An 8317-nucleotide genomic window follows, 5' to 3' on the forward strand; every position below is an offset into this window, starting at 1 on the left:
GCCTTGTCCCCCTATCCCAAGGAGTATGATGCTCAAGGATCTTTCCAGCCGGCCAAGGAGACGAAGAAGATACCTCTTGACCCCGAGCACCCAGAGAGGTTTGCCGTCATCGGGGAGAACGTAAACAGAAAATAGGAAGGCAAGCTCGCCGATTTCCTCCGTGAGAATCGGGACATCTTTGCATGGTCCCCCAAGGACATGCCGGGTGTTCCGAAGGAATTCGCCGAGCACAAACTACATGTCCAAGAAGACGCAAAACCAGTCAAACAAACCCTCCGCCAACTGTCGGAGGAGAAGAGAAGGATTGTAGGAGAAGAGATAGTCCGACTTCTTGCGGCCGGCTTCATTATGGAAGTTTTCTTTCCAGAATGGCTCGCTAAGCCGGTCCTCGTGTTAAAGAAGAATAACAAGTGGCGCATGTGCATAGACTACACGAGCCTCAACAAGGCCTGCCCCAAAGATCCCTTTGCCCTGCCAAGGATTGATCAAGTGATAGACTCCACGGCCGGATGCGAGCTGTTGAGTTTCTTGGATGCTTACTCAGGGTACCACCAGATAAAGTTGGATCCGGCAGACCGCCTGAAGACCGCCTTCATCATGCCATTCGGAGCCTTTTGCTACCTGACTATGACATTCGGCTTGAGAAATGCCGGTGCCACTTTTCAGCGTTGCATGCAGAAGTGCCTCCTCAGGCAGCTCGGCAGAAACACCCACGTCTACGTAGACGACATTGTGGTGAAGACGGAGAAGCGCGGCACCTTGCTGGAATACCTCAAGGAAACATTTGAGAACCTACGCCGGTTCCAAATCAAGCTCAACCCCGAGAAATGCGTGTTCGGAGTGCCAGCCGGCCAGCTCCTAGGCTTCCTGGTCTCCGAACGCGGCATCGAATGCAACGCAGTAAAGATTAAGGCCATTGAGAGAATGGCGATTCCCACCAAACTTCGAGACGTCCAGAAGTTCACCGGATGCTTGGCCTCCCTGAACCGCTTCATCAGCCGGCTCGGAGAGAAAGCTCTCCCCCTCTACCGCCTCATGAAGAAGACCACTCACTTCGAGTGGAATGACCAAACCGACCAAGCTTTTCACGAGCTGAAGAAGATGCTGGCCACGCTGCCTGTCCTGGCGGCGCCGACTGAGAAAGAGCCCATGCTCCTCTACATTGCCGCAACTAGCCGGGTGGTCAGCACCGTCATCGTAGTCCAATGCCCAGAAGAGGACCGAGCCCAGCCGGTTCAGAGGCCGGTGTACTATTTGAGCGAGGTGTTGTCTACCTCGAAGAAGAACTACCCGCACTACAAGAAGATGTGCTATGGCGTGTACTTCGCCGCCAAGAAGCTGAAGCCCTACTTCCAAGAGCATCCCATCATGGTCGTATGCACCGCCCCGCTGGCCAAGATCATAGGCAGCCGGGACGCATCCGGCCGGGTGGCGAAATGGGCCATCGAGCTGGCCCCTTACACGATCTTCTACCAGCCTCGCACCGCCATCAAGTCCCAAGCATTGGCTGACTTCCTCGTCGACTGGGCCGAGACCCAGTACCTGCCGCCAGCTCCCGACTCCACTCATTGGCGCATGCACTTCGATGGGTCCAAGATGCGCACCGGCTTGGGAGCCGGCGTCATCCTCACCTCTCCCAAAGGCGACAAGCTCAGATACACGCTGCAAATTCACTTTGCCGCCTCCAACAACGTGGCCAAGTACGAGGCGCTCATACACGGGCTCCAGCTTGCCAAAGAACTCGGCATTCGCCGGATCCTATGTTATGGCGACTCGGACTTGGTGGTCCAGCAATCATCCGGCGACTGGGATGCCAAGGACGCAAATATGGCAAGCTACCGCTTCCTCGTTCAGCAGATCAGTGGGTATTTTGAAGGATGCGAGTTCCTCCACGTACCACGAGCTGACAACGAGCCAGCTGATGCCCTGGCTCGAATAGGCTCCACTCGGCAAGCAATACCAACCGGTGTCTCTCTACAACGCCTCCTCAAGCCGTCTATCAAGCCGTCTCCAGAGTCCGATTCCATCTTCGTACCGCCTGACCCCGATACAGCCGGGCCCGGCTCGAAGAACCAAGAAGGTGACCCTGGGACTTCAATAGTCGGCCAGGGGACATCAGGAGGCGGCTCGGGGACTTCCATAGTTACGCCCGACCGGGGACTGCCACACCCGGCTCGGGGACTGCGGTAGTCGGCCCAGAGACTGCACCAACACAACAGGCGGCGGCCGACTCCAGCATTTCACCACCCAGCCCACCCGCCCTAGTCGCAGTAGCCGCATTGGCAATAGAAGAAGTCGCAGCTCCATCATGGGCTCAGTCCATCCTCAACTTCCTAATAAACCAAGATCTGCCGGCTGACGAAACAGAGGCAAGACAAGTCCAACGCCGAGCCAGGGCATACACAATCGTCAACAGAGAGCTTGTCAAGCGCAGTGTCACTGGAGTCCTCCAGCGATGCGTCGAGCAAGAGAAGGGCATTGCAATCCTCAAAGACATCCACCAAGGAGAATGCGGCCACCATGCGGCCTCAAGATCACTCGTCGCCAAAGCCTTCCGCCATAGTTTCTTTTGGCCGACTGCTTTGGATGACGCTAAGGGGTTAGTTAAACATTGCAAAGGATGCCAACTCTTCAGCTCCAAGCAACACATGCCGGCTTCAGCACTCAAGACCATTCCCCTCAGTTGGCCCTTCGCCATTTGGGGACTGGACATGGTGGGCCCATTCAAGACGGCGCACGGCGGCATGACACATCTGCTTGTCGCCGTGGACAAATTCACCAAATGGATTGAGGCAAAGCCGATCAGTAAGCTGAATGGGCCGACTGCCGTGACATTTATCGTAGATATAACAACTCGGTACGGCGTGCCACACAACATCATCACCGACAATGGCACGAATTTCGCCAAGGGAGCCTTGGCACGTTTCTGCGCGACACAAGGCATCTGCTTGGACTTAGCGTCCATTGCCCACCCGTAGTGAAACAGCCAGGTCGAGCGAGCCAACGGCCTCATCCTTTCCGGCATCAAGCCCCGACTGGTCGTACCACTGGAGCGTTCAGCCGGCTGTTGGCTTGATGAGCTGCCGGCTGTCCTCTGGAGTCTGCACACTACCCCAAACAAGTCAACCGGCTTCACTCCTTTCTTCCTCGTGTATGGTGCCGAGGCGGTCATCCCAACTGACATCGAGTTCGACTCGCCTCGGGTAACCATGTACACGGAAGAGGAGGCCAAGGAAGCACGGGAAGACGGCGTCGACCCGCTGGAAGAAGGCCGGCTATTAGCCCTCAGCCGGTCCGCCATCTATCAGCAGGGCCTGCGCCGCTACCACAGCCAGAAGGTCAAGCCAAGATCCTTCCAAGAGGGTGATCTTGTGCTCCGCCTGATCCAGCGAACAGCCGGCCAGCACAAGCTCTCGGCCCCTTGGGAGGGCCCCTTCGTCATCAGCAGAGCTTTAGGCAACGACTCCTACTACCTGATCGACACGCAGAAGCCGAAGGCACGAAAGAGGGACGACTCCGGCAAGGAGTCGGAACGACCAAGGAATGCCAACCTCCTCCGAAGATTTTACAGTTGAAATGCAGTATGTATCACGCTAACTTTTGCACTAAGTACGAGACAATAGGCCCCCCGAGGAGAGGACGGGGACTGCCATCTTTTATCTATGGATGAAGAGTATCATGCTTATGACCTTATCATTACATTCACTTTTTCCGTCCGGCACCAGGTTCGACTAGTCGGCCCGGGGACTGGCCACCTGGAGTTATATTAGAAGTCCTACCCGCAGTCAGACAAGTATTGTGCTGGCTCCCAAGCCTTCTCTTGCCAAAAATCGCAGATCGAAGAACCGGCTGTCCGGCTGGCAAGAGTTAAAGGCAGGAAAGGACGCCCACACGAAAAACGGCTAGGGACTAACGGACTAATATAACAAAAGCCGATTTTTCTCCCACCACCGACCGACTACCAGAGTAGCCGGCCGGCCGGCTTCCATTCACCTCGCTTCAATCTAAGAAAGCTCGAGTACTTGCCTTCCCAAAAGGGGAAGGCGGCAAAGGAAACAGCCTAAGGATAAAAAGCATACACGAATGGAAACCAAACACGCACACAATAATATTTACATAAAAGACCTTCAAAAGGCCGGCATTCAACATGGTTTGAATACACCCCCAGTGGGTGGAACTGCGCAAGTTTAATAAAATTATTCAAAAGGCAACAAGCAGGAAAAAACAAGGACGGCAGATTAAGCCAAGGGAGCGACTGGCGAGTCGGGCAGGTCGGTGGAGACGGCAGTGCCGGCTGGAGGAGTGGCCGGCTGGCGAACCTCGGCATGATCACCGCCTCCCGCAGAGGGCGCGCTAGCACGCGCCTCGTTGCTAGAGGCACGATCAGGCTGAGGCTGGCTGGCCGCTTAACCGGTCGGCTCAAAGTCTTCGTCTTCCTCTCCTTCGTCGTCTTCGCCTTCATCACTGGAGGCGATCTCCTCTGCCGAGTCTTCACCCGCTGCCGGGTCAGCCCGAACCACTCCTCCGGCTGGGCAATGCCGTCGTCATTAATTTCAGGAGCGAAGATGCTGATGTCAGTACACTCGGCGATAAATCGAAGCGCGCTGAGAGATAGCGGGCCACACCTCCTCCATCTCTTCGTCGGCCTCCAGCCGCCAGGTGCGCAGCTGGTCCAGGTTCAGCCCCGGATACCAGGCTCGGACGAACTCCAGCGCCCGCCCAGCTCCAAGCCGGGCTGCCGATGCCTTCCAAGCCTTGAAGCGGCCAACCGCAACCTCCAGCCAGTCGGCAGTCCGACTCGGGGTGCGGGGAATCGTCTCGCTTGGCCAGAGGGCGGCCAACACCTGCGCCCCGGCGCGCTGGAGGCGACGGAGCATATGGTGAGCCGGTTGCAGCCCGGCTTGGACCGCCAAGAGTTGCTCCTCAAGCGTCCGGCTCGCGTCCGGCGCAATTTCAGCCCCCGCCTGCCGGCGCGCCTCGCGATGGGCCTCGATGGTTTGGGTGGTGAAGACGGAGTAGCCGGGAAAGTAGTCTGCACAGAGAACAAGAAGCAGCACAAGTCAGAACACAAATCAGGGATCAAGAGGCAGAAAAGGAGTGAAGAAGGCGGCTTACCATCGATCAGATCCTCGATATGACTGAAGCTCTCGCTCAGTGACTACTTTGCTTCAGCCCAGCCTGCCGCTTCGGTCTCGAACTCGGCCTTCAGGGCGTCCTCACTGTCCTGCGCCTTCTTCAGGGCAGCCTTGTGGCTCTCCTCCTGGTCGGCCAACTTCTTGGCTAGGTGGTCACGCTCCAGGACCAAGGTGTTGTACTCGGCTTCCTTGGCGCGAAGTGCGGCCTGGGCCCCGCTGAGCTGCCCCCTCAAGTCGGCATTGGCTCCTGCAAGCATGAAGACAAAGGAAAAATTAATAAGGAAGAAGTCTTCAAGGAAGATCCGACCCGGCTGCTCAGCAGTCGGCCCGAATCTCGGGGACTACACCCAGTGGGTGCGCTGACGCGGCCCCACAGGAGATGAACGAGACAAAGCACGCACTCCGGCTGCTGGTCAGGTCCTCGGTTCTCTGGCCCAGCTCCTGAGCCTGGGAGTTGAAGGCAGCTGCGCGAAGGCTATGATACTCCTGGAAGATTATACAGGAGGCGAGGATAAGTTAAGTTGTTAGGACCTAGTAAGTTCCAAGCCGCCTGCGCAGGAGCCGACTCGGAACTCGGGGACTACACACCCAGTGGGTGCGCTGACGCGCCCCCACGGAAGAAATCAAAAGAGCAAAATAACCAAGGCCAGAAGACTCACTCGGATGACGGCCCGCGTCGCGAGGAATTCTTGGGTGTATCGTTGCAGCGAGGCGGCCTGAGCTTGAAGCCGGTTCCGGACCTCCTGGGCCGCCGCGTTCAGCTCGCCCGTCCCCCCGCTGGGAGTCCACTCGGACATGCTGGCGCTGGCCGCCTCCAGGGCCTCCGCCGTCTGGCTAGCGCCCGCAGCTGGTGCGGTTCCGGCGCAGAGGCGCCACCCCCTGCGCGCCGGCGCAATGCGGACTGCACCTCGAGGCCGGCCCCCGCCTCCGGCTTGCCCCCGGACGGCTGCTCTGGCGCCGCAGCTGATTGGCCATTCTGGCCCACTCCAGTCGGAGCCGTCTGCGGCGCCCCCTCCACGAAGATCACGTGGTCCTCCCTCCTCTCCATCACCAGCGGGCCTTGGTCGACCTCCCCGGACGGGGGCACGGGAATGTTGGGGGCCACGGCGCGGAGGGGAACGACGAGCAGCGGAGGCTGGTTGTGCGAGGCCTCCGCCTCCGCCCGGGCCTTGGCCGCCGCGTCGGCCTGCTCCTTCGTCGCCCGGGCGGTCCTTCGTTCCGCCGCCTCCCGCTCCTCCCGCGCCTCCCGTGAGATTCGCTCCGTGGCCTCCCTAAGGTCGGCACGGGGATCCACGCGACGGGAGCCTGAAGACCCTCCAGTCGGCCCGACTACGGAGCCGCCAGGACCCCGCTCAAGGGAAAGCGGTGCCCTGTCCGGCGAATAAAGAAAGGTTTAGAAGAGCTTCGATCGAAAAAGACAACAAAAAAAATATATGCAAGACATTCGACGACTTACGCCGAGATCGCCTGCGGCTATTTCACCGCCTTGCGAAAGCGGGCCGCCTTCGCGGCCGCCTCATCCCGCTTGGTCGCCGCCATAGAAGCCTTGGATTTCTTCGGCCGGCTGCCGAAGAAGGTCGACGCGGCCCGGCGCTTCTGCGCGCCGCCACGGGCAGCCGGCGCGGCAGACGGGCCCGTGCCTTGATGATCAAGCGCCGGCTGGCGGTGCGGGGTGGCTTCGACCTCGTCGTCGTCCGGCCAGTCTTCGAAGCCGGCCCCGAGCCCCGCGCCTCCGGCCTCGTCGCCTTCCCCCATGATGGCGTCTTCCATGGCGGCCACTTATGATGTGTATTATCGAGAGGGCCCAAAGATACCTCTCCGATACTCGGAGTGACAAATCCCTATCTTGATCTATGCCAACTCAACAAACACCTTCCGAGATACCTGTACAGAATCTTTATGATCACCCAGTTATGTTGTGATATTTTATAGCACACAAGGTATTCCTCTAGTATCCGGGAGTTGCATAATCTCATAGTCGAAGGAATAAGTATTTGACATGAAGAAAGCAATAGCAATAAACTGAACCTTCATTATGCTAAGCTAACGGGTGGGTCTTATCCATCACATCATTCTCCTAATGATGTGATCCCATTATCAAATGACAACACATGTCAATGGCTAGGAAACCTTAACCATCTTTGGTCAACGAGCTAGTCTAGTAGAGGCATACTAGGGACACGGTATTTGTTTATGTTTTGACACATGTATTTAAGTTTGCAATCAATACAATTCTAGCATGAATAATAAACCTTTGTCATGAATAAGGAAATATAAAATAACAACTTTATTATTGCCTCTAGGGCATATTTCCTTCACTTGCTGTCCCTACTGTCACTGGGAAAGGACGCCGCAAGATTGAACCCAAAGCTAAGCACTTGCCCCATTGCAATTAAAACCAATCTAGCTGGCCAAACGAAACCGATAGTTCAAAGAGTATTACAAAGATACCAAATCATGCATAAAAGAATTCAAAGAAGGTTCAAATAATATTCATAGATAAGCTTATCATAAATCCACAATTCACTAGATCTTGATAACCACACCACAAAACAAGATTACATCGGATAGATCTCCAAGAACATCAAGGAGAACATGGTATTGAGAATTAAAGAGAGAGAGAAGAAGCCATCTAGCTACCAGCTATGGACGCGTAGGTCTGTGCCAAACTACTCACGCTTCATTGGAAGGGCAAAAGAGTTGATGTAGAAGACCTCCGTGATCGAATCCCCCTCCGGCAAGATGCTGGAAAAGGCCCCTAGATGGGATCTCACGGGAACAAAAGGTTGCGGTAGTGGAAAAGTGTTTTCGTGGATTCTTCTGGAGGATCGGGTATATATGTGAATATATAGGAGGAAGAAGTAGGTCAGGGGAGTCACGGGGGGCCCACAAGGTAGGGGGCGCGCCCTCCCCCCTTGTGGCCACCTCGTGGCTCTTCTGACTTGATCTCCAAGTCTCCTGGGTGTCTTCTGGTCCAAAAAATCATCGCAAAGGTTTTATTCTGTTTGGACTCCGTTTGGTATTCCTTCTCCGTGAAGCTAAAAACAAGGAAAAAACAGAAACTGGCACTGGGCTGTAGGTTAATAAGTTAGTCCCAAAAATAATATAAAATAGCATATTAATGCATATAAAAATCCAAAACTGATAATATAATAGCATGGAACAATAAAAAAAATTATAGA

This window comes from Triticum urartu, chromosome 6A (genome assembly GCF_056163025.1).
Source record: "Triticum urartu cultivar PI428250 chromosome 6A, HENAU_Tu73, whole genome shotgun sequence".
In the NCBI taxonomy this organism is placed as follows: domain Eukaryota; kingdom Viridiplantae; phylum Streptophyta; class Magnoliopsida; order Poales; family Poaceae; genus Triticum; species Triticum urartu.